Raw genomic sequence first — 26,944 nt, 5'->3', positions numbered from 1 at the left:
GTTTCTTATCTTTAATCAGGGCTGTCACAGCTGACTTATTTTCCTCAATCCTCCTTTCAGTCTCAGTTGAAAATCCTCAGCTGTATTTTCTTGCTTTTGAGACACGTTTGAAACATTAACTACCAAAGCAGAAACTTCAGATGAACATTTTAATTTTTTTTTTGTTACATTTGTACCCCATGCTTTCCCACTCATGGCAGGCTCAATGCGGCTTACATTGGGCAATGGAGGGTTAAGTGACTTGCCCAGAGTCACAAGGAGCTGCCTGTGCCTGAAGTGGGAATCGAACTCAGTTCCTCAGGACCAAAGTCCACCACCCTAACCACTAGGCCACTCCTCCACTGTTGCTACTATTTGAGATTCTACATGGAATGTTGCTATTCCACTAACATTCCAAGTAGAAGTCGGCCCTTGCAGGACGTCAGACTCACAGAAGCAGAAGCCTGCGCAGCCTTCTACATGGAATGTTGCTAGTGGAATAGCAACATTCCATGTAGAATCTCCAATAGTAGCAAATTCCATGTAGAATCTCCAATAGTATCTATTTTATTTTTGTTACATTTGTACCCTGCACTTTCCCACTCATGGCAGGCTCAATGTGGCTTACATGGGGCAATGGAGGGTTAAGTGACTTGCCCAGAGTCACAAGGAGCTGCCTGTGCCTGAAGTGGGAATCGAACTCAGTTCCTCAGGACCAAAGTCCACCACCCTAACCACTAGGCCACTCCTCCACTTCACATATACAAATTCACATATACTTCATATTTTTCAATTCACCTAATAAGTTTTTTTTTTTTGAAGAGCGGGAATCATCAGAATAATCAACAGCATTTCCCATTTGGGCACAGCGTCCCATATAATTATGGCGCTGTGTACATCTTCATAGATCTACCCGATAATTTCAAATTCTTTTGTTTGTTTTTACCATCTTCAACACTCATTCCAAAGAGCTTATAACTTATAGCTTTTAAACTACAATTAGTTGTACTTAACTTTGGCAGCAGTTGTACCACCGAGTCAAACCTCTGGCAGACATTTTCATCTTTCAATTCTCCACTAAAGAGAAGCCATATACACGCAGAGACGTCTTGTCTACAGTTAATAGTCCGTACGATCACTGGGGCTTTTAGCTCCAGTCACCATTCAAGGAAGATTCCTACTGAGAGATTTCCCAAAGGACTGATGAGTGGGATGCTCCATTACCACCCGAAATGCGACAAGAATGGGAGAAGTGAAAAGATTCTCTAAAGAGTCTTGAACAACTGCACATCCTCCACACTTACATCCCTGCAGCACTCAGTACTGCCGCTCATAAAGAAATCTGCATCTTCTCAGATGCTTCTGAAAAGGCCCTAGCAGCAGTGGACTACTTGAGAGCTACAGACACCTACCACCAAAGCGCCATCAGCGATACAGAACTACAGATCACCAATGACAAGTTGGCACCATCTGGGAACTTTAACACAAGTCTTTCCTGGAAGACATGGGACTTCTTCAGCAGAGCCAGCACTGAGCCAGTGATCCAGCCAGTGACAGGTGTAACTGTAGGATTTTGCAGCTGTACTGATGGGTATAACTGTAGGATTTTGCAGCTGCAGTGTTGGGTGTAATTTTGCTGCTGCAGTGACGGGTGTAACTGTAGGTTTTTGCTGCTGCAGTGATGGGTGTAACTGTAGGATTTGCTGCAGCAGTGATGGGTGTTACTGTAGGATACTGCTGCATCAGTGACGGGTGTTACTGTAGGATACTGCTGCAGCAGTGATGGGTGTATCTGTAGGATACTGCTGGTTCAGTGATGGGTGTTACTGTAGGATACTGCTGCTGCAGTGACGAGTGTAACTGTAGGATTTAGCTGCTAAAGTAATGGGTGTAACTGTAGGATTTAGTGTTAATGTAGGATACTGCTGCTGCAGTGACAGGTGTAACTGTAGGAGTTTGCTACTGCAGTGATGGGTGTAACTGTAGGGTACTGCTGCTGCAGTGACGGGTGTAACAAGTATTTTGCTACAGCAGTGACAGGTGTAACTGTAGGATACTGTTGCTGCAGTGATGGGCATTACTGTAGGATATTGCTGCTGCAGTGACAGGTGTAACTGTAGGATATTGCTGCTGCAGTGACAGGTGTAACTGTAGGATAATTCTGCTGCAGTGATGGGTGTTACTGTAGGATACTGCTGCTCCAGTGACGGGTGTTACTGTAGGATACTTCTGCTGCAGTGATGGGTGTTACTGTAGGATACTGCTGCTCCAGTGACGGGTGTAACTGTAGGGTTTGCTGCTGCAGTGATGGGTGTAACTGTAGGATTTTGCTGCTGCAGTGACGGGTGTTACTGTAGGATACATCTGCTGCAGTGATGGGTGTTACTGTAGGAGTTTGCTACTGCAGTGATGGGTGTAACTGTAGGGTACTGCTGCTGCAGTGACGGGTGTAACAAGTATTTTGCTACAGCAGTGACAGGTGTAACTGTAGGATACTGTTGCTGCAGTGATGGGTATTACTGTAGGATATTGCTGCTGCAGTGACAGGTGTAACTGTAGGATACTGTTGCTGAAGTGATGGGTGTTACTGTAGGATAATTCTGCTGCAGTGATGGGTGTTACTGTAGGATACTGCTGCTCCAGTGACGGGTGTTACTGTAGGATACTTCTGCTGCAGTGATGGGTGCAGTGTAACTGTAGGATACTGTTGCTGCAGTGATGGGTGTAACTGTAGGATTTTGCTGCTGCAGTGACGGGTGTTACTGTAGGATACTTCTGCTGCAGTGATGGTTGTTACTGTAGGATACTGCTGCTCCAGTGATGGGTGCAGTGTAACTGTAGGATACTGTTGCTGCAGTGGTGTAGGATACTGCTGCTGCAGTGACAGGTGTAACTAGGATTTTGTTGTTGCAGTGACAGGTGTAACTGTAGGATACTGTTGATGCAGTGATGGGTATTACTGTAGGATATTGCTGCTGCAGTGATGGGTGTAACTGTAGGATTTTGCTGCTGCAGTGACGGGTGTTACTGTAGGATACTTCTGATGCAGTGATGGGTGTTACTGTAGGATACTGCTGCTCCAGTGATGGGTGCAGTGTAACTGTAGGATACTGTTGCTGCAGTGGTGTAGGATTTTGCTGCTGCAGTGACAGGTGTAACTGTAGGATACTGTTGATGCAGTGATGGGTATTACTGTAGGATATTGCTGTTGCAGTGACAGGTGTTACTGTAGTATTTTGCTGCTGCAGTGACAGGTGTAACTGTAGGATACTGCTGCTCCAGTGATGGGTGTAACTGTAGGATTTTGCTGCTGCATTGATGGGTATAACTGTAGGGTACTGCTGCTGCAGTGATGGGTGTTAATGTAGGATACTTCTGCTGCAGTGATGGGTGTTAATGTAGGATATTGCTGCTATAGTGATGGGTGTAACTGTAGGATTTTGCTGCTGCAGTGATGGGTGTAACTGTAGGATACTTCTGCTGCAGTGATGGGTGTAACTAGGATTTTGCTGCTGCAGTGACAGGTGTTAATGTAGGATACTGCTGCTGCAGTGATGGGTGTAACTGTAGGATACTTCTGCTGCAGTGATGGGTGTTAATGTAGGATATTGCTGCTATAGTGATGGGTGTAACTGTAGGATTTGCTGCTGCAGTGATGGGTGTAACTGTAGGATACTTCTGCTGCAGTGATGGGTGTTACTGTAGGATACTTCTGCTGCAGTGATGGGTGTTACTGTAGGATACTGCTGCTCCAGTGATGGGTGCAGTGTAACTGTAGGATACTGTTGCTGCAGTGGTGTAGGATACTGCTGCTGCAGTGACAGGTGTAACTAGGATTTTATTGTTGCAGTGACAGGTGTAACTGTAGGATACTGTTGATGCAGTGATGGGTATTACTGTAGGATATTGCTGCTGCAGTGATGGGTGTAACTGTAGGATTTTGCTGCTGCAGTGACGGGTGTTACTGTAGGATACTTCTGATGCAGTGATGGGTGTTACTGTAGGATACTGCTGCTCCAGTGATGGGTGCAGTGTAACTGTAGGATACTGTTGCTGCAGTGGTGTAGGATTTTGCTGCTGCAGTGACAGGTGTAACTGTAGGATACTGTTGATGCAGTGATGGGTATTACTGTAGGATATTGCTGTTGCAGTGACAGGTGTTACTGTAGTATTTTGCTGCTGCAGTGACAGGTGTAACTGTAGGATACTGCTGCTCCAGTGAGGGTGTAACTGTAGGATTTTGCTGCTGCATTGATGGGTATAACTGTAGGGTACTGCTGCTGCAGTGATGGGTGTTAATGTAGGATACTTCTGCTGCAGTGATGGGTGTTAATGTAGGATATTGCTGCTATAGTGATGGGTGTAACTGTAGGATTTTGCTGCTGCAGTGATGGGTGTAACTGTAGGATACTTCTGCTGCAGTGATGGGTGTAACTAGGATTTTGCTGCTGCAGTGACAGGTGTTAATGTAGGATACTGCTGCTGCAGTGATGGGTGTAACTGTAGGATACTTCTGCTGCAGTGATGGGTGTTAATGTAGGATATTGCTGCTATAGTGATGGGTGTAACTGTAGGATTTTGCTGCTGCAGTGATGGGTGTAACTGTAGGATACTTCTGCTGCAGTGATGGGTGTTACTGTAGGATACTTCTGCTGCAGTGATGGGTGTTACTGTAGGATACTGCTGCTCCATGATGGGTGTAACTATAGGATTTTGCTGCTACAGTGACGGGTGTTAATGTAGGATACTTCTGCTGCAGTGATGGGTGTAACTGTAGGATACTTCTGCTGCAGTGACGGGTGTTACTGTAGGATACTTCTGCTGCAGTGATGGGTTTTACTGTAGGATACTGCTGCTCCAGTGATGGGTGCAGTGTAACTGTAGGATACTGTTGTTGCAGTGGTGTAGGATACTGCTGCTGCAGTGACAGGTGCAACTAGGATTTTGTTGTTGCAGTGACAGGTGTAACTGTAGGATACTGTTGATGCAGTGATGGGTGTTACTGTAGGATACTGCTGCTCCAGTGACAGGTGTAACTGTAGGATATTGCTGCTGCAGTGATGGGTGTAACTGTAGGATTTTGCTGCTGCAGTGACGGGTGTTACTGTAGGATACTTCCGCTGCAGTGATGGGTGTTTCTGTAGGATACTGCTGCTCCAGTGACAGGTGTAACTGTAGGATTTGCTGCTGCAGTGATGGGTGTAACTGTAGGATTCTGCTGCTGCAGTGACAGGTGTAACTGTAGGATACTTCTGCTGCAGTGACAGGTGTTACTGTAGGATACTGCTGCTCCAGTGACGGGTGTAACTGTAGGATTTGCTGCTGCAGTGACGGGTGTTACTGTAGGATACTTCTGATGCAGTGATGGGTGTTACTGTAGGATACTGCTGTCCAGTGATGGGTGCAGTGTAACTGTAGGATACTGTTGCTGCAGTGGTGTAGGATTTTGCTGCTGCAGTGACAGGTGTAACTGTAGGATACTGTTGATGCAGTGATGGGTATTACTGTAGGATATTGCTGCTGCAGTGACAGGTGTTACTGTAGTATTTTGCTGCTGCAGTGACAGGTGTAACTGTAGGATACTGCTGCTCCAGTGATGGGTGTAACTGTAGGATTTTGCTGCTGCATTGATGGGTATAACTGTAGGGTACTGCTGCTGCAGTGATGGGTGTTAATGTAGGATACTGCTGCTGTAGTGATGGGTGTAACTGTAGGATTTTGCTGCTCCAGTGACGGGTGTAACTGTAGGATTTTGCTGCTGCTGCAGTGACAAGTGTAACTAGGATTTTGCTGCTGTAGTGATGGGTGTTAATGTAGGATATTGCTGCTATAGTGATGGGTGTAACTGTAGGATTTTGCTGCTGCAGTGACAGGTGTTAATGTAGGATACTGCTGCTGCAGTGATGGGTGTAACTGTAGGATACTTCTGCTGCAGTGATGGGTGTTAATGTAGGATATTGCTGCTATAGTGATGGGTGTAACTGTAGGATTTTGCTGCTGCAGTGATGGGTGTAACTATAGGATACTTCTGCTGCAGTGATGGGTGTTACTGTAGGATACTTCTGCTGCAGTGATGGGTGTTACTGTAGGATACTGTTGCTCCAGTGACGGGTGTAACTGTAGGATTTTGCTGCTGCTGCAGTGACGAGTGTAACTAGGATTTTGCTGCTGCAGTGACGGGTGTTAATGTAGGATACTGCTGCTGCAGTGATGGGTGTAACTGTAGGATACTTCTGCTGCAGTGATGGGTGTTACTGTAGGATACTGCTGCTCCATGATGGGTGTAACTATAGAATTTTGCTGCTGCAGTGATGGGTGTAACTGTAGGATACTTCTGCTGCAGTGATGAGTGTTAGTATAGGATACTGCTGCTTAGCATTATCTTGCCCTGGAATTGCACCCTGTACGTCATCTCCTAGTGCCTGCCCCGCTCACTGCATTACAGCCAGAGAAGACAATGGACGGGTAGCAATATTTCTGCCCCTGTCTTCCGTACACCCTGTGTGGCTGCATCACTCACACAATCCTTGGAACAGCCCTGATGTTGATGCGGTTACAGGTGTAAATATAAGGCACTGCTGCTTCAGTGAGAGGTGCTGTGGGCAGTGGCGTAGCTAAGGGTGGGCCTGGGTGGGCACAGGCCCAACCATTCTTGCCACAGGCCCACCCAGTCAGCAGCCCATGAGGTCCCCAAAACTCTTCAGTGGCAGCGCCTCACTACTCTCGCTTCCTCTTCTCCACTCGTGACCTGGCATATGCCCGTTTCTCTCTGAAACCCCCCTCCCGGCCTACCTCAGAGTTACTGCTGGCGGCAATTCTTATAGGCATCCTGCGCCGGCCCCGCAGGCTTCTCTCTATCATGTCCTGCCCTCAGTGATGTCACTTCTTGTTTCTTTGGCGGGGACGTGGTAGAGAGAAGCCTGCAGGGCCGGCGCAGGTTACCTATATGAATTGCGACGGGCAATGGCTCTGTGGTTGGACCAGGGGAGGGGGTTCAGAGAGAAACGGGCAGATGTCGGGTCAAACTATATTGTATGTGTGTACAGGGGTGGGGGTGGGAAGGGCCCACCCAGGTTAACTCTGGGCCCACCCAAAATGACAGGTTTGCCTACGCTCCTGTGGGGCACGCTAGTGAGAGGTATAAGGCACTGTTCCTGCTGTAACAGTTGCTACTGTAATGCCCTGCTGTTTCAGTGAGAGGCATGGCAGTGAGAATTACGCAGCTTAAAAGGGTAGAGTGCCAAACTCCCAGGCAGTTCACTAGAGCTCTGACTCAGCAGGATTGGCTAATCTTGTGGTTTTAATTCATATATGGTGCCAAAGGAAAATGAAACTAAAACAGAATAATGAAGGAGAAGCCGTGGAAGTAAGTTGTTTTATTTTTCTTCTGAGAACTTAAGGTGCACAGAAAAGTATTGTTAACTTGATTGTTTTACAGGGATTAAGATCCCTGGCGATTATTTTACTATCCTTTCATCTGTGGAAGCAGTGTCAAAGTTAGGAAGGGAAACTAGTCTTGCCCAGTGGCGCAGAGGTGTAGGTTACCAGTCATAGCCAGCACAGAAATGTGTCAGCTCCTTTGGTGTTAAGAACAAGGCACAGATTAAAGTTTTAAAAATGTACCACATATAATTAACCTGATGTTATGACTTGCCTTCTCAGAGACATTTCTTTTCCACTGTATTAACAATGACCGTGCCTCTTAATCTTTTCTAGTTAAGACATTTTCTTTTTCATTAGTTTGCATGCTCTGAGTAGGCACACGCCGGATAACATTTTGGGATCACAGCCCAGGATTTTCCATTCTGCAGGTTTCCACATCTGTGCATGACAAGAAAACCTCTGTAATACATATCTGTACTAACATCCCACGGATTATGCTTCCGTGGAGTTTTCGTGCAGTTCCGTAGAGGGGACTTCCATGGAGCAGCAAACACTGTGACCTAGTCACAGGCTTGGGGAAGGCCTTTTTTTCTTACCCTGACAGCCCATGCAGTTGGGTTGGGGTGCTACTGACTGCTCACTGGGGCAAACGGGAGACAACACACCTCAGGGGCAAAGCAGAATCAGGGACAGAGAGGAAGAAGGGAGAGGAGGTGCAGGTTGGAGATTACTTAGAATAAGAGTAGTAGGATCGTATGGAATATAAATGTTTTAGATAAATAAATAAGCTCAGGTTTGAAAGGAAGCTTTTGAAACTGGGAAGGGTAGGGGTAAAACGTCTGCAAAGATGGTGGTCAGTGATGTGCTTTAACCTGTTTAATTTCTGCTGTACTAAAAAAAAGTTCCAAGCAGATAACTAAGCTGCAAAATTAAACACTTATAAAATTCCATTTTAAAAAAAACAAGAAAATCTGTTTGACAAAGCAATGGTGTTTTTGTTTGAGGAAAGGCATTTAATGCCTGCTCATTCCAAAGACAGGACCCAGTTTACTACACCAAAATGAATGTGTGGAAACCGGAAAAACTCTGCATTAACTGTCGGCAGCGTTACCAGCATCTTGTCTTTCTGTTAACAGAGAGAGACGTTCTTTCTCATGTGTTCATTGCATTGCATTATTAAAGTGATATTAGCTGCACTGCATTGTCTGTCATATTGATGGTTAACAAATGCTAACTACCTCCATGTTAACTGTAAGGCACAGCCCCCCACCCATCTTCTGTTCCTTCTCTGCCTCATTCCGCATTAGCCGTTGATGCAATTACTGTGCATTCACTATTAAGGCAATGCATTCACTGTTAATGCATATAAACTGCAACATAAAAAGCTAACACAGTTTGAAAAAAAGACGACTTAGTGGGGAGTATGATTGATGTCTACAAAATCCTGAGTGGTGTAGAATGGGCAGAAGTGAATTTATTTTTCACTCTTTCAAAAAGTACAAAGACCAGGGGGCACTCAATGAAATTACATGGAAATACTTTTACAACAGATAGGAGGGAGTATTTTTTCACTCAAAGAATAGTTAAGTTCTGGAACTCGCTGCCAGAGGACGTGGTAACAGCAGTTAGCGTATCTGGGTGTAAAAACGTTTTGGACAAGTTCCTGGAGGATAAGTCCATAGTCTGCTATTGAGACAGACATGGGGAAGCCATTGCTTGCCCTGGGATTGGTAGCATGGAATGTTGCTACTGTTTGGGTTTCCAGAATGTTGCTACTATTTGGGTTTCCGGAATGTTGCTACTGTTTGGGTTTCTGGAATGTTGCTACTATTTGGGTTTCTGTAATGTTGCTACTGTTTGGGTTTCCAGAATGTTGCTACTATTTGGGTTTCCGGAATGTTGCTACTGTTTGGGTTTCTGGAATGTTGCTACTATTTGAGTTTCCAGAATGTTGCTGCTGTTTGGGTTTCCGGAATGTTGCTACTGTTTGGGTTTCCGGAATGTTGCTACTGTTTGGGTTTCTGGAATGTTGCTAATATTTGGGTTTCTGGAATGTTGCTACTATTTGGGTTTCCGGAATGTTGCTACTGTTTGGGCTTTCTGGAATGTTGATACTATTTGGGTTTCTGTAATGTTGCTACTGTTTGGGTTTCCAGAATGTTGCTACTATTTGGGTTTCAGGAATGTTGCTACTGTTTGGGTTTCTGGAATGTTGCTATTATTTGGGTTTCCGGAATGTTGCTGCTGTTTGGGTTTCCGGAATGTTGCTACTGTTTGGGTTTCCAGAATGTTGCTACTGTTTGGGCTTTCTGGAATGTTGATACTATTTGGGTTTCTGTAATGTTGCTACTGTTTGGGTTTCCAGAATGTTGCTACTATTTGGGTTTCCGGAATGTTGCTACTGTTTGGGTTTCTGGAATGTTGCTATTATTTGGGTTTCCGGAATGTTGCTGCTGTTTGGGTTTCCGGAATGTTGCTACTGTTTGGGTTTCCGGAATGTTGCTACTGTTTGGGTTTCTGGAATGTTGCTAATATTTGGGTTTCTGGAATGTTGCTACTATTTCGGTTTCTGCCAGTGGATTGGCCACTGTTGGAAGCAGGATACTGGCTAGATGGACCATTGGTCTGATCCAGTATGGCTATTCTTATGTTCTTAAGTTCTTTCATAGGCCCTAAAGAGATAAATTCTTAAAAGGTCACTGAAATGTAGGCACCGGGATGATGTGCTGTAAGTATGAATTTTTAAACGGAAGTTCTGTGCGCAACTGCCAGTATAGAATACTAGCATAAGTCTGCATTTATGCGCCTAACTTTAGGCATGAGGGCTTATGCCAGCTCAACGGCAGGCATAAATGCTTGCACCTAACTGTACGCAATTAGACATGTAAATGATAGCATTCTAAGCGACTAAGGGCAGTTATGCGCATAACTGCTAATTGGTGTCAATTAGCACCAATTAAGGCCAATTACAGCCTGTTATTGTTTGTTACCTCCAATTATCACTCCGAGGAGTGGCCTAGTGGTTAGGGTGGTGGACTTTGGTCCTGGGGAACTGAGGAACTGAGTTCAATTCCCACTTCAGGCACAGGCAGCTCCTTGTGACTCTGGGCAAGTCACCTAACCCTCCATTGCCCCATGTAAGCCACATTGAGTCTGCCATGAGTGGGAAAACACAGGGTCAGTGGCGTTCCTAGGGGCGCTGACACCTGGGGCGGATTGCCGATGCGCTCCACCCCCCCCCCCGGGTGCAGCGCCCCCCCCCCCGGAACAGCATGACCCCTCCCCCCGGCGAAATAACCTCTGGGTGCAGCACGATCCCCCGGTGAAAGAACCCCCCCCCCCGGGTACACGCCGCTGGGGGGGTGCCGCGCGCCTGTTGGCTCTTCGTTTCCATGCTCCCTCTGCCCCGGAACAGGAAGTAACCTGTTCCAGGGCAGAGGGAGCATGAAAATGAAGAGTCGACAGGCGCGCGCACCCCCCCAGCGGCGTGCACCCGGGGCGGACCGCCCTCACCGTCCCCCCTTGGTATGCCACTGCACAGGGTACAAATGTAACAAAAATAAATTATTAAATTAAGATCCATGTGCAACTGACCTTATTCTATAAATTTCATGTGCAAATTTGAGCACACAAGTTTATAGAATTAGAGGGTGTGGTCACCGCAGGTTCCAGAAAGTAAATTTGAAACTTTTGCAGACGTGGAGGGGCATAATTGAACGAAAACGTCTATCTCCATGGGCGTTTATCTCCGAGAACGGGTCCGTGAAGGGGCGGACCGAACCGTATTTTCGAAAAAAATAGACGTCCATGTTTTATTCAACAATTTGTGTGCTGGGCGTTTTTGTTTTTCAGTGATAATGGAAAATGAAAGCGCCCAGCTCAAAAACGAATAAATCCAAGGCATTTGTTCGTGGGAGGGGCCAGGATTCGTAGTGCACTGGTCCCCCTGACATGCCAGGACACCAACCGGGTATGACATTTGAGGGTGAAAATAAAAAGTTGTGAAACATCATTTTTTGTGGTGGGAGGGGGTTAGTGACCACTGGGGGAGTCAGGGGAGGTCATCCCCGATTCCCTCTGGGGGTAATCTGGTCATTTAGGGCACTTTTTGGGGCCTTATTCGTGAAAAAACAGGGTCCAGGAAAAGTGCCCTAAATTCTAGCTACAAACGCATACTTTTTTTCCATTATCGGTGAAAGGCGCCCATCTCTCCTCAGCCGATAACCACGCCCCAGTTCCACCTTCGCTACGCCTCTGACACGCCCCTGTCAACTTTGTACGCTTCCGCGATGGAGTGCAGTTGAAAAAGTCCAAAATCGCCTTTCCATTATACCGATTTATTCGTTTTTTGTGAGATAAACGTCTATCTCCCGATTTGGGTCGAAATCTAGGCGTTTTTCTCTTTCAATTATAAGGTGGAAAGTTTACTTTTGGCATTTTAGGGAAATCAGTGCTATTTAAAATGCACTAGCACAAATCTGAAAAGAAAAATGTGGGATAAAAACATAGAAACATGAAGGCAGATAAAGACCATATGGCCTGCCATCTACTATCCCTTCCTCTCCCTTAGAGATCCTATGTACCTGTCCCAAGCTTTCTTGCATTCAGACACAAATTTCGTTTCCACCATCTCCACCAGGAGGCAGTTCCATGAATTCACCACCCTTTATGTAAAGAAGTATTTCCTTAGATTACTCCTACATCTATCCCACTTCACCTTCATCCTATGCCCCTCATTCCAGAGCTCCAACCAGAGTTACACCTAATCACACTGACCACCCTTCAACATCTTCTGTCCTTCTGTGACTGTTCTCTTGTGCTTGACTGCTTAAATATTTTAAATTTAAATGCTTTACTTTTTGTCTATTAGATTGTAAGCTCTTTGAGCAGGGACTGTCTTTCTTCTGTGTTTGTACAGCGCTGCGTACACTTTGTAGCGCTCTAGAAATGTTAAATAGTAGAAATGTTAAATAGTAATTGAAAGGGACTCAGCTCCTGTGCGTTTATGCTGCAGAGGTATTTAAATGCCTCTACCACATCTCCCCTTTCCCACATTCTTCCAAAGTATACATATTGAGATCTTTGCCGCTGCGCACCCCCCACGGGTGCAGGGCATGGCGCCCCCCCTCCGGAGCGCACCCCCTCTGAAACGCACCCTACCTTTCAGCGGGGGGCAGGCGGGAGGGCCGATCCGCCCCCAGTGCACGTCACTGGGAGCTGCGTCGGCTCTGCTGCTTCCCTGCTTTCTCTGCCCCGGAACAGGAAGTAACCTGTTCCAGGGCAGAAAGAGCAGGGAACCAGCGAGCCGACACCCCCCAAGCGCGTGCACCCGGGGCGGACCGCCCCACCGCCCCCCCTTCCTACGCCACTGGGTGTCTGCCTTCTTGATTTGGATAAGCAGAAGAAAGAAAGATTTTGGAGACGTATTTGGGCTAAGCCACAAAGCACGCAGAGAACATGGATTCCTTGGAGGAAAGGAGAAACAGGGGTGATATGATACAGACGTTCAAATATTTGAAAGGTATTAATCGCAAACAAACCTTTTCCGGAGACGGGAAGGCAGTAGAACTAGAGGACATGAATTGAGGTTGGAGGGGGGCAGACTCAGGAGTAATGTCAGGAAGGTTTTTTTCACAGAGAAGGTAGTAGATTCTTGGAATGCTCTCCCGCGGGAGGTGGTGGAGATGAAAACAGTAATGGAATTCAAACATGCGTGGGATAAACACAACGGAATCCTGTTTTGAAGGAATGGATCTGCGGAATCTTAGCAGAGATTACGTGGCAACGCTGTTAATTGGGAAGCAAAACTGGTGCTGGGGAGACTTCTACGGTCTACGCCCTGATCGTGACTGTATAGATATGGATGGTCTGGAGTGTAAATTTTAAGGGGCTTCAACGACTCAGTACAAGAAGAGTGCTGGGCAGACTTGTACGGTGTGTGCCCTGAGAATGGCAAGGACTGCTTTTTGTGCAGTAAGAACCAACCAGAGGCATGAATTATATTCCTCCCACTCCCACAAAATAAAAATCTATTAGTCATCAGTAAATATTTTTTAAAGAATATTGTCTGAGAATTTTTCAGGCTCTCTAGGGCTGTACCATTGGCTGATCTCTCGCCTCCTTCAGAAGTCAGTGAAGGCACATGGGGGGGGGGGGGGGGGGGGGGAGAGCAGGGAGTCAGAGAATTTCTGAGGTCTGAAATTATGAGCAATTTATAGGCAGTGGAATAGGGTGAGCTATTGGGGCCGTAGGCCAAGTAATAGGGTAGGGCTGGAGCAACTGGGGCACAAGTGGTTTTTACATCTCAGGGAAAGTTAATTGTAAAGTTGCACAAATGTTGTACGATAAATATTTAATGAAATACTTTACAAGACCATTTTCTAGTCACACAAAAATGGTTTATTTTCCCAGGAAATATGAGAGATTGTTGTGGGATTCTAAAGATCTTAGATCCTTGAACTGTCAATTACTTATCTCTTTGGTGGTCAAATACTGCCTTTTGAAGCTACATTTGATTCCTTCAATTTAGCATCTACCTCATTGATCTGCACTTAGAACTTTGATCCATGCTTTTGTTATCAGACTTTGGATTACTGTTAACACCCTTCAATATGGCCTATGAACTGTGGATATTAGATGATTACAGTTCATTCAAAATGTTGCAATTAAACTAATCATAGGTTCCAAGAAATACGACCATGTGAACTCACTGCTAAAGGAGGCACATTGGCTCCTGGTCGCACATAGAATTGATTTTAAGACACTGATACTAGCCATGAGATTCTACTACTTACTACTACTTTACATTTCTAGAGCGCTACTAGGGTTATGCAGCGCTGTACAAATTAATAACTAAGGACGGTCCCTGCTCAGAAGAGCTTACAATCTAAAGGACGAAATGTCAAGTTGGGGTAGTCTAGATTTTCTGAGTAGAGGTGTTGTGATTAGGTGTCGAAAGCGATATTGAAGAGGTGGGCTTTGAGCAATGATTTGAAGATGGGTAGGGAGGGGGCCTGGCGTATTGGTACTTCTCTCTTTCACATCTCTTAATTTCCTATTCTCCTTCTCGAGCGCTAAGATCATCAAATTGTTGTATAGTACCCTAGACAAATTGGGGTAGATTTGAGAAAGTGTGCCGTAAAATAGGCATGAAAAATTTGGGCGCTAAGCCCCAATTCTATAACGGCAATTACACACAAAATTGTCGTTATAGAATAGACTGTAAGTCGGCATGTCCTTGCCTAACATTCGGCGCAAGCACTTATGCCAAAGGCTGGTGTAAATGGTCACACCTAGAGTTGAGGATTGTGCTCCTAAGTGATGGTGTTCTATAACTTATGTGCGCATCTGCAAGATACGCCCCTGACCAACCCATGTACATGCCCCCCCTTTGTAGTCACGCGCTAAGGGCCAGATTCTATATATGGCGCCTAAAAAATCCATGCAGTAAAGATTTCCACTTAAGCGTATTCTATACGCAGCCTAAAGTTAGGTGTGGTATATAGAATACTCTTAGGTGGAAATCCTAGTACTTAAAACAATGTGTGTCCATTTAGGCCAATGAAAATGTTGCTTAAATCCCTGTGCATAGATTTACGCGCACGGGGCCATTTTCTATAACCGTATGCGTAAATTTTAGAACACTCATTTCACCATCCATAGCCATGCCCCTTTTGAACTGTGTGCATTAGAATTTAGGTACAGTTCATTACAGAATATGCTTAGCGAGTTGTGCATGTAAATTCTAATTATTGCTAATTAGTGCTTGCTATGTGCTATTATCAACACTGATTAACTTGTTAAGCCAATTCAGTTACACATGTTGTTATACAATATACCTAGATTTTGGCACCGATCTCTAGGCACACTATCCAGCTTATTTTCGAAGGAAAAGGGCGCCCATCTTCCGACACAAATCGGGAGATGGGCATCCTTCTCCTAAGGGCGCCCAAATCGGCATAATCGAAAGCCGATTTTGGCCGTCCACAACTGCTTTCCGTCGCAGGGATGGCCAAATTTCAAGGGGGCGTGTTGGTAGTGTACCGACTGTGGGACAGGGGCGTGGTTAAGAAATGGGCGTCCTTGGCCGATAATGGAAAAAAGAAGGGCGTCCCTGACGAGCATTTGGCCGACTTTACTTGGTCCCCTTTTGTTCACGACCAAGCCTCGAAAAGGTGCCCGAACTGACCAGATGACCACCGGAGGGAATCGGGGATCACCTCCCCTTACTCCCTCAGTGGTCACCAACCCCCTCCCACCCTAAAAAACTAATTAAAAAACATTTTTTCCAGCCTCTATGCCAGTCTCAACTGTCATACTCAGCTCTATCACAGCACTATGCAGGTCCGTGGAGCAGTTTTTAGTGGGTACTGCAGTGCACTTCAGGCAGGCGGACCCGGGCCCATCACCCCCTACCTGTTACACTTGTGGTGGTAAATGGGTGCCCTCCAAAACCCACCCGAAACCCACTGTACCCACATACATCTAGGTGCCCCCCGTTACCCTTTAAGGGCTATGGTAGTGTGGTACAGTTGTGGGTAGTGGGTTTTAGGGGGGTTTTGGGGGGCTCAGCACCCAAGGTAAGGGAGCTATGTACCTGGGATCAATTTGTGAAGTCCACTACAGTGCCTCCTAGGGTGCCTGGTTGGTGTCCTGGCATGTGAGAGGGGACCAGTGCACTACGAATGCTGGCTCCTCCCATGACCAAATTGCTTGGATTTGGCCGGTTTTGAGATGGCCGTCCTCAGTTTACATTTTCCGCGAAAACCGAGGTCGACCTAAATGTTCAGATTTGGCAGTTCCCGACCATATTATCGAAATGAAAGATGGATGCCCATCTTGTTTCAATAATATGGGATGCCCCACCCCTTCACCGGGGCGCCCTTAAAGATGGACGCCCAGTTCGATTATGCCCCTCCACATATAATCCAGGGGTAAGTTTATAATAGTGCCTAAGTGCAGTAATGTGCATACCTAACATCAATTAACGCCACTCAAAGGCTATTATTGGTACATAAGAATATAAGAATAGCCAAACTGCATTAGACAAATGGTCCATCTAACCCAGTAACCTGTTTCCAACAGTGACCAATCCTGGTCACAAGTACAGAAACCCAGATAGTAGCAACATTCCATGCTACTGATCCCAGCACAAGCAGTGGCTTCCCCCATGTCTATCTCGATAGCAGACTTTGGACTTTTCCTCCAGGAACTTGTCCAAACCTTTTTTTAAACCCAGATATGCTAATCCTCTGGCAATGAGTTCCAGAGCTTAACTATTTGTTGAGTGAAAAAAATATTTCCTCCTATTTAGAGCTGAGAAAATATCCAGATAACAGGAAGTTTCAGCCACCATCTGGCTCAGCTATTTGTGTGGAGCGGAATTTTAAAAAGGATGTACAAATCAGAATTGAGACATCCAGGTCAGAATGTGTCAAGTCCCACAAGTATTTTAGAATAGGATCATTGTGTTCTAAAATATATCCAGGAGTGAATGTTGATGTACCAGTTATGTATGGTGGGAGCATCCAACCCCTCAATTCTATAAAAATTGCCAAAAATTGTGTGCTCAATTTGCATGCGCAATTTTATTGATTAATGAACCAATCAGCGCCAATAATTGGTTTAACAAGCAATTATCGGCACTAATTAGACTTAATTGGCATGTACATGCCTAAAATGTAGGTGCAATCAGCAAAGGGGGCAAATGGGATGGGCATTGGCATAATGGGGTCATTCCTAAAATTAACACGTGTTGTTATAGAATAATGGGGGTACGAGCCTAACCTGTGTGCGTAGATTTACACCACATTTCAGCTGGTGCAAATGGCCATGCCTAAAGTTAGGCGCAATTCCTGGGTGTAAGTGCTAGTCTATAAGCTGTGCCTAATTTTAAGCATGGCTTATAGATTAGCGCCTTTTCACCACCGTTTTTTTTGGCACCGTATATAGAATCTAGCCCTAAACGTGTAAAATATCAATGGGTTGGTACAACAGTCTACACATTTATGTGGCAGCACACAAACATGCATGTTCTGAAACACCAACAGAGATAGCCAACCAGGAGTAGAGTTAGGAGGGTAGGCACTTCCAGTAACACAAAGGAGACAACGTAATCCTTGTATGCAACGTTTATTCCCAAAAAGATTCAACACGGCCGTATTTTGGCACTAAAGTGCCTGTCTCAGGAGTCTTAGATGAAGTGAAACAATGCTCAAGCCAACTGGGCAGTAGAAAACCTTCTGATAAATAAGTCGATAAAAATGCATCCACCGTTCGTCATCAGACTGGTGTTCCTCCACTTTACGTGGTCGATCCCTTTCCTGAAACAACATACATGTTTATGTAGCAAAATATACATGGTTATGTTAACCATTTTAGAAATACAAACATTTATTTTCCCTAACCTGTCAAGAGTCTGATTATCACTTGCCAGTTTTGCATTCCGGGGTGGGGGGACTTCAACCTCTGGGTAATTAAGGAGGCAACTATCCTTAAGCCCTCCATTGGAGTGCTACTCAATACAAGCACTCTTCTAGAACATAGCCATCCTGTCTAGCAAGTGTAAATCCCAATGTCAATCTGTGTCGACATATAAATGCATTCCCATTCGGAAATCAGGACTATACATGTTCTTATTTTTTTAGGACCACCCTAGTTCCACCCAAATCATGCCAAAATCACAGCCCCTTGCCATATGGATAATATTAGATGTGTATATCTTGGCTTTATAAAAGCATAATCAAAATATGAGAACCCTCTATTTCACTCTAGTTATTAGTGTCCATAAACCCATATAAAAGTAACTACATATGTTAGAGAAACTTCATTGGCTCCCAATCAGAGAAAGAATAAACTTTAAAGTCCACACACTGATTCATAAGATTATATATGGAGAAGCCCCTAACTACATGAATAACCTGATTGACCTCCCAACCAGAAACAGATCAATGTCTTCAGATACTTACCTCAATTTACACTTTCCCAACTGCAAAGGAATTAAATACAAAACCACCTATGCATCCAGTTGCTCCTTTTTAGGCAGCCAACTTTGGAACGCTCTACCAAGATCCATCCGAACAATCAATGACTATCTACCCTTCAGAAAAATGTTGAAGACTCATCTCTTCAAGAAAGCTTACCCTAACGACCCAACTTAACTTTTAAGCCCACCCACTTGACTCCTGTCCTGACGACTATTATACCTTAGACCATGTCTCCCAATCTCCTTATGCTCATTCCTCAATCTTTTATTCTCCATCCTCCCTACACCATACCCCTCCCAATCTCTTTTCCTTTTTCTCATCCTATCTTTATTTACCTCTCCATGTTCAATTTACATATCCCTAAAACCCCACTATTACTATGTTCTGTGTGGGAAAGCGCGGGGTACAAATGTAATAATAATAATAATAATAATAACTATTATAGAATACCAATAACAACATTTCTAAATCTACTAATATAAATAAACCAAGTTCTTCTTGCCCATCAATTCTCACACATACTCTCTCAACCCTTTTAGACTCACTCAACAGACCTAATTAAAATATAATATCACTTTTTCCTTCAAAGAGATACAGTGAAAACATTTATTTATTTATTTTATTTATTTATTGCATTTGTATCCCACAATTTCCCACCTATTTGCAGGCTCAATGTGGCTTACAGAGTCTTGTTATGGAATTGTCACAGCTCATATCACAAGAAAGATAGGCTGAAATCTTATTTGCTTTTAAGTCACACTGCCCTTTATTTACTTCCCTGTTCTTTTGAGTCAACAATCCTTGTGTGTGCACTGAGTCTCTCTTCTTGTTTTTTCAAATATGCAAAAGTCACCTATAATTCTTATACCAATTGACCCTCCGTTCTCTTCTTCAGTACTTCAGTGATTATAAACATCTTCCACGTTCAAATCTATGGGCATTTCATGTCTCACCACTCCTTGTGAGCACCCTGCTGGATTCCCTTAGTAGGTTTAGAAATTTTGTTATTGGTATTAATAAAGATTCTATAATAAGAACATATGTAGTTACTTTTATAGGGTTTTATAAAAGCAGGATTTAGCTGTCTATACAATATAAACATCTAAATGCTGGTTTATTGCACATTTCAAATGCAAATAGCGCTTCTGAAATAAGCACCTTTGCTATTTTTTTGTGTCATTTGTTTTGGAAATGGCATGAAAACAGTGTTGTTGGTATTATGTTCAGTGTTGTTTTAAACAAATGCACATTCCTACTTGTATGGCACAATTTTAAGATGGGGCAGAATTTTGGACGTCCAAATGTCCAAGGAGATCTAGAGGGGCATTTTCGATATGATGTCTCTTTAGACATGTTGCAAAAAACATCCAAAATCTGAATAGGAAAGAAGGTTATTTTCAAAAAAGAAAAACGTCTATCTTTTTTTTTTTAAATACTGTTTTGAACAAGGTTTTGTGATTTGGACATTATTTATTTATTGCATTTGTATCCCACATTTTCCCACCTTTTTGCTGACTCAATGTGGCTTACAATACATCATGAATGGTGGAGATATGTTAGAAGATATGCATTTAGTGTTATAGAAGCAGCTTGGGTAACATGATAATGATAAAACATAATAGTAAAATAACAAGCAAATATTATAAGACAATTCTGAATATAAGTGGAGGAGTGGTATATGTTCACATTTTGTTTTTCGGTCCAAAACACACAAAGTCAAGCAATTGGAATGTAGGAGGAGCCAGCATTTTTAGTAGACTGGTCCCCCAGACATTCCAAGAAAGCAATAGGGCAGTCTAGAGGGTACTGCAGTGGACTTCATAAAATTATCTCAGGTACATATCTCACCATTGCTCCCTTATCTTGTCTGCTGAGGCCCCCCAAAGCTCACTACCATAGCCCTTACGGGTGAAGGGGGCACCTATATGTGGGTAGAGTGGGGTTCTGGTGAGTTTTGGAGGACTCATAGTTTCCTCCACAAGTGTAACAGGTAGGGGGAGGTATGGGCCTGGTCCACCTGTCTGCAGTGCACTGCATCCACCACTAGATGACTCCAGGGCCTGCATGCTGCTTTAATGGACCTGAGTATAACATCTGAGGCTGGCAAGTAATGTTTTAATTCACATTTTGGGGAGGGGGTTAGTGACCACTGGGGGAGTAAAGAGAGGTCATCCCTCATTCCCTCCATTGGTTATGGCACCTTTTTGTGCCTTATTCGTTATAAAAACAGGTCTAGCTTAAAACATCTTAGTTTTAGTCCTGAACGTTTTCTTTTGTTCCATTATGGCTGAAAAATATCTAAGTGTTATGAACGGCCAGATCCCCGCCCTTAACATGCCCCCAACACGCCCCCTTGTGATTTGAACGCACTTCTGATGGACTTCATAGAAAACATCTAAAAATTGGTTTTGAAAATACCAATTTGGATGTTTTTGTGAGAAAAAACGTCCGAATGCAGATTTATGCCACTTTGTGGACGTTTTTCTCTTTTGAAAATGAGCTTCCTAGTCATATATCCTTAGTCAATGCGGAACCTTTAGTCAATGCGGAACCGATGTCGCCTCTCTTCTTTACAGGATAGCATCCTTACCAGGATCTTTTCTTTCTGCAATATGTACCTCGATCGCCAAAACTGCTTGCGTTCTTTGGGAGCACAATGCATTGCTGTAGATGTGACGTGAAATGATGAGATGGTCCCTGGAAATGCAAAACCCTGGCCACGTTTGTTTCTCAAAGAGGCATCAAAAGGTCTGTTGGATATGTATTCTCACCGTAAATCTGATCAGTGTCATAAAACTGGTTTTGTTTGTTTGATGAGAGTTTCTATGGCATAGCCTGCCAAAACCACTGTGAGTGCATTCCTGTGGTTTCTGCATGCAGTTCTTTATTTGGGAACCTGAAATTCAGTTTCCTTATCCACTGTTCACAGTTCAGCACTATAAAAAAAAGGCGTAGGTGAGCTTTATCTAGCATCTGCAGCCTACTGGGACTGTCTGGTGATTTACTAATTAAAACTAATGTTTTTCACAGTCAGAAATTTTGTTATTTTATATTCTAAGTTTCTTAAGTGAAAGTCCTCTGTCTCTGGGCTTTATCTCCAGGATAGCTTTGGCATGGGGCATTCGTAATGGGCAATTGGCCTGGTGGTAGCAGACATCACTGCAGTCAGGGTCTATCAAAGAGGTATCAATCAAAAAAGCAACTTCAGTGTTGTTGCTTTTGAAAGTACGAAGCATTTTTCTTTTTTTCTAAGATGGTGAACCACATGGAAATTGGTGATGAAAGGTGTGCTAGTGTATGTGGGTGGTGATTGATGAAAAATCTTATTCCCAAGCAACATACAAAGTCAAGTGCTAGCAAAATACATAAAAATTTCAAACAATCACCTAGGTGCCTCTATCTATTGCTAAATCTGTCAAAACATATATCCATTAGAGAACGGAATTTTTTTTTTTTTAGGATCCTCAGAGTTTCACATCATATACATTGCAATCAATATCTTCCCAGCACGCTATGCACATCTTCATCGGTCCATTTGTTAGAATTTTTTTTTGCTTTAATTTCTTCAAATCTTCACAATTATAGTGCAGCAGGCAAGTATGGGCCTCATAGAAGACGCTCACAAAATTGTGAACATCTCTCTTTCTAATGGTGCAGCTACCAACAGCATTAAAAAGGGCAGTGGTCCACCCTCTGCTGAAGAAAAACAACCTTGACCAGGATAAACTTGAAAATACAGGCCAGTATCCCAACATCCGTTTCTAGGGAAACTCATAGTACAACAGTCTGTGTTCACTTAATGACTGAGTGAAAAAGAGAAACTGACTAGATCCATGTCAATCTGGATTCAGACCTGGTTATGGTACAGAAACGGTCCTTGTATCCCTACTAGATGAATCTTCACAGAAACCGAGACAAGGGATTCGCCTCGATGTTAGTATGCTTGATTTCTCTGCAGCTTTTGACACTGTGGATCATAATATCCTGCTAGCACGACTGACAGAAACAGGTATCAATGGAACAGTACTTACTTGGTTCAGATCCTACCTATCAGACAGGCAACAATCCCATAATGTTTGGCAGCAACTCATCACCACCATGGACACTGATCTGCAGGGTACCACAAGGATCGATACTGTCATCTATTCTGTTTAATATCTACCTCAACCACTAGCTGATCTTGAATTCGGGTCAATGGACACTCAGTTTCTACATCTATGCGGATGATGTGCAGCTACTCATACCCATGAACCTGACTTACCTAAAGCATTGAATAACTGATTACCTGTGTAGCATCAATTCAAGAATGGGCTAAACAAAACAACTTTCCCTGAACCCAAGTTAAAACCGAGCTTCTCTGGGTCCCTAACACAAGTGGATACATACCTGACATCAAAATCCCTTTTGGGAAGTATGAACTCCCCCTCGAATCACAAATCAGAAACTTGGAATACAGTTAGATTCAACACTCTGATTTCCCCAAATCCAAGCAACCTTCAAGAGCTGCTTCTACTATTTGCGACAGCTTATGCTGCCTCTCTCCTTACATCAAAAAGGTAAATCTTATCCCAATTGTACATGCCATGATAACATCAAAACTGGATTACTGCAATGCACTATACAATGGTCTGACTACAAAGGGCCTGCAACAGCTCCAGTTGATTCAGAATGCAGAAGCAAGACTCATAGAGGTTGCAAACGACATTGACCATATCACACCATTTTTGCAAAAACTTCATTGGCTACCAGTACAATACAGGGCTAAATTTAAAACTCTATGTCTGATTTTCAAGGGCCTGAAAGGAAATGGCCCTGAGAGTACCTGAGAAATAGGATGATCCTCCACACACCGCCAAGGACACTAAGGTCCTCCCAAGGACTTTCACTAACTACACCCTCTCCAAAAGACATTACACGATGTGTACCCACAAGCGAGCCTTCTCCAGAGTAGGCCCCACACTCTGGAATGCACTGCCTGAAAGGCTGCGCTTAACACAAGATTATCTGTACTTCAGGAGCAGGTGAAAGCTGGCCTTTATGGAAGAAGTAACTAACTTGCTAGTCTCACTCTCACACACAAGGAGTACTCAGGCTGCATATACTGCAGCAGGACATGTTTATCCACTCCTACTCTAGCTGAGATAACATTTAACCATTTCTCTGACCTCATGTGCAACTTTCTTTAAATCAATCACCTTACTTTTCTAACTCTTCCTACTTTCTTACCCTTCTATATGGTACATCTTTGCTTTACCCTTCGCTATCACCTATAATGTTCTATTACGTATGTGTTGACATTGTAAATAGTATACCATGTGATACTTTGTATTGTGTTTGAATAATTTACTGCTGTAATTGTCTATTGCTCATGGTTGATCTATTCTTACTGTACACCGCCTTGAGTGAATTCCTTCAAAAAGGCTGGTAATAAATCCTAATAAAAAAAATTGCAAACCACTCTCAAATAGCAAAGTTACTTAACTTGCAGCTGTTTCTAACACTATAAGAACCTCCGCCGACATGGCCAAGTTTCGATCCTTCCTCAGGGAAGAGGTTCAGTTTTTCAGCAGCTAGCACACTCTCGCATAGTGTTTAAAAAAAATGGAAGAATTAAAGTAAAAAAATATTCTAAAAAAATGGACCGATGAAAATGTGCATAGCGTTGCTGGGAAGACTATTGATTGCAATGTGTATGATGTGAACTCTGAGGATCCTAAAAAAACCTTTTCTGTTCTCTAATGGATATATGTTTTGACAGATTTAGAATAGATGGAGGAACCGAGGTGATTGTTTGAATTCTTATGTATTTTGCTAGCACTTGAATTTTGTATGTTGCTTGGGAATTAGATTTTTCATGATTATAAGTCCCTGCATAAATTATAAGTCATAGTCCGTCATATAAGATTTATCATTTGTTGGTGATTTGATGGTATATGACAAAACAGGTCGTGTGTATACGATGTAGTGTGTAGTCGTATTTATTGTAAAAGGCTCCAGGAGAATCGCAAATGTGAGCGATTGTTAAAAGAATGCAGGGGCCTCCATCCTGCAAAATATAGAGGTGGCAAAATCATTATGCACAACAGTGGTATAGCCAGAACTGATATTTGATGGGGTCTGAGGTTAACATTGATGGGTACCAGGCATTGTTATTGGACTGGGTCACCACATTCAATTCAAGCTTCTGCTACTAACCTACAAATGTACTCGAACTGCAGCCCCTCCCTACCTCTCAACCCTCATCTCCCCTTACGTTCCTACCCGTAACCTCCGCTCTCAAGACAAATCCCTCCTTTCAGTACCCTTCTCCACCACCGCCAACTCCAGGTTCCGCCCTTTCTGCCTCGCCTCACCCCACGCATGGAAAAACTCCCCGAGCCCACGCATGGAACAACTCCCCAGCCCATACGCCAGGCCCCCATCCCTGCCCATCTTCAAATCTCTGCTTAAAGCCCACCTCTTCAATGTCACTTTCGGCAACTAATCTCTACACCTCTACCCAGGAAAGCTAGACTGCCCCAACTTGACATTTCATTCTTTAGATTGTAAGCTCCTTTGAGCAGGGACCGTCCTTCTTTTATTTTGTACAGCGCTGCGTAACCCTAGTAGCGCTCTAGAAATGTTAAGTAGTAGTAGTAGACTAGGTCACTATTGCTGACTGGGTGAGGTCAGACTCCAAATTGGAGGCACCATGGCCCACCCAGGCTCACACATGACCACACCCAGAATCCACTGCTGCAAAGTAACTCAGACTTCCCTTTAGCTTCTTTTGCTGCCTAGGAAGAAGTACCGTAGCCAGAATATTTCCATGTATTTGCCCTGTTTGTAAATCTGAAGCCAGGCTTGCTACTTGCCATGCTTCGACATTAGCGTCAGAACTTAGTACAAGAACAGTGCTGGGCAGACTTCTACGGTCTGTGCCCTGAGAAAGGCAGGGACAAATCAAACTCGGGTATACATATAAAGTATCACATACCATGTAAAATGGGTTTATCTTGTTGGGCAGACTGAATGGACCGTTCAGGTCTTTATCTGCCGTCATTTACTATGTTACTATGTCTGTGCAGTGCGTGGCAGGCCTGATGAGAAAGTGTTGCTGAAGAGAATGCTGCTAAGTTTCTGAATTCACAGGAAAAAGAAAGTGACTCCACAAAGGTCACGGATTTCCTGTCAAATTTCCTGAATACTCTGTTCAGTTTTTATTTTTATGTAGATTTTAGAGAAGTGAATTTGGAAGCATGGTTGGGTTGGGCTGGGCTAGAGATTACTTGCATCATTGACTTCTTTGAAATTACTTTTGCATGGTGTGAGTGCGTGAAGATTGTTTTCTTTGTGTTTTCATTAGTGGGATTTTCCGAAGCCAGGGTTTTTCATCAGCTAGCACTAGTCCAGTGGCGTAGGAAGGGGGTGGGTGGGGCGGTGCGCCCCGGGTGCACGCCGCTGAGGGGGGGGTGTTGGCTCCGCTGGTTCCCTGCTCTCTGTGCCCCGGAACAGGTTATTTTCTGTCCCGGGGCAGAGAGCGCAGGGAACCAGTGGAGCCAACGCAGCTCCCAGCGATGTGCACTCCGGGCGGAATGGCCCTCCCGCCCGCCTGCCCCGCTTTCTATGGTAGAGTAAGCGCTCCAGGGGGGGTGCGCCATGCTGCACCCGGGGGGGGGGGGTGCACAGCGGCGACCTGCCCCAGGTGTCAGCCGCCCTCGCTACGGCACTGCACTAGTCTACTATCCTGGGGTATGTACTAAGCATTTTCTGTATAGAAACAAAACTGGAGAGAAGAGGGATGTATACACGAAGGATAAACATTTTTGGTTTGTTTTTTGCTCCGTTGTTTTTTTTTCTCCCCAATTTTTCATTTCAACTATTTTTTTTTAAATAAAAAATGTTATTATGTCTTTAAATGTTTATTGCATACTAAGGGCTGGATTTATTTATTTATTTACAATATTTATTATCACATGACTTATATATCCTCGGTGGAGTACAATTAAAACACCCAGGTCTCCTTTTACGAAGCTACAGTAGTGATTCCAGTTCGGCAAATGTGACAAATTAAATGTGTTTTGTTGCATTTGCCGTGCCGGAATCGCTAGTGTGGCTTTGTAAAAGGAGCCCTCAGTAAATGGCACTGAAAAAAGTGGTGTTCCGAGATGTGTGCCATTTATAGAATAGCACATAGTGCTGGGATCCACGCTCAACTTTGGGCACGAGGATTTACACCAACTGAAACCAGGTGTAAATCCCGGCATGCAAGTTGGGCATGGATCTGCATTATTTGATAACACTGCCCACATTTTAAGGAAACGCCCCTGACCCACCCAAGCCCCTCCCATGGCCACACCCCCTTTGCAGATCTGCACAGAAACACAGGCGCTATTTTATAAATGGGTGCATAAGTGTGTTTTTGTGCATATTTGCCATTTCTGTCCCGCTTCGGCGCTTTGCATCTGTTAGAGCGTTTTATAAAGGACCATGCATACAATTCCCCCGTAATTGACTTAGGACCAAATTCTATATATTGCACCTGAAAAATTGGTGCCGATTAAAGACATGCTTAGCATGATTCTATAAAGAGTGTGCACAAATTAATTGAACAAGCT

At 44.0% G+C, this 26,944-nt stretch overlaps 1 protein-coding gene across 1 annotated transcript in view; it reads left to right on the top strand.

The window, feature by feature from the left end:
• Nucleotides 1-26,944, top strand: part of IL15 (interleukin 15) — a 322,051-nt gene that overhangs the window by 11,002 nt on the left and 284,105 nt on the right. The window lies entirely within an intron of this gene.

The sequence above is a fragment of the Microcaecilia unicolor genome, chromosome 2 (assembly GCF_901765095.1).
Source record: "Microcaecilia unicolor chromosome 2, aMicUni1.1, whole genome shotgun sequence".
Taxonomy (NCBI): Eukaryota; Metazoa; Chordata; class Amphibia; order Gymnophiona; family Siphonopidae; genus Microcaecilia; species Microcaecilia unicolor.
The sequence above is the reverse complement of the archived record's forward strand: the minus strand, read 5'-3'. Positions and strand labels throughout refer to the sequence as shown.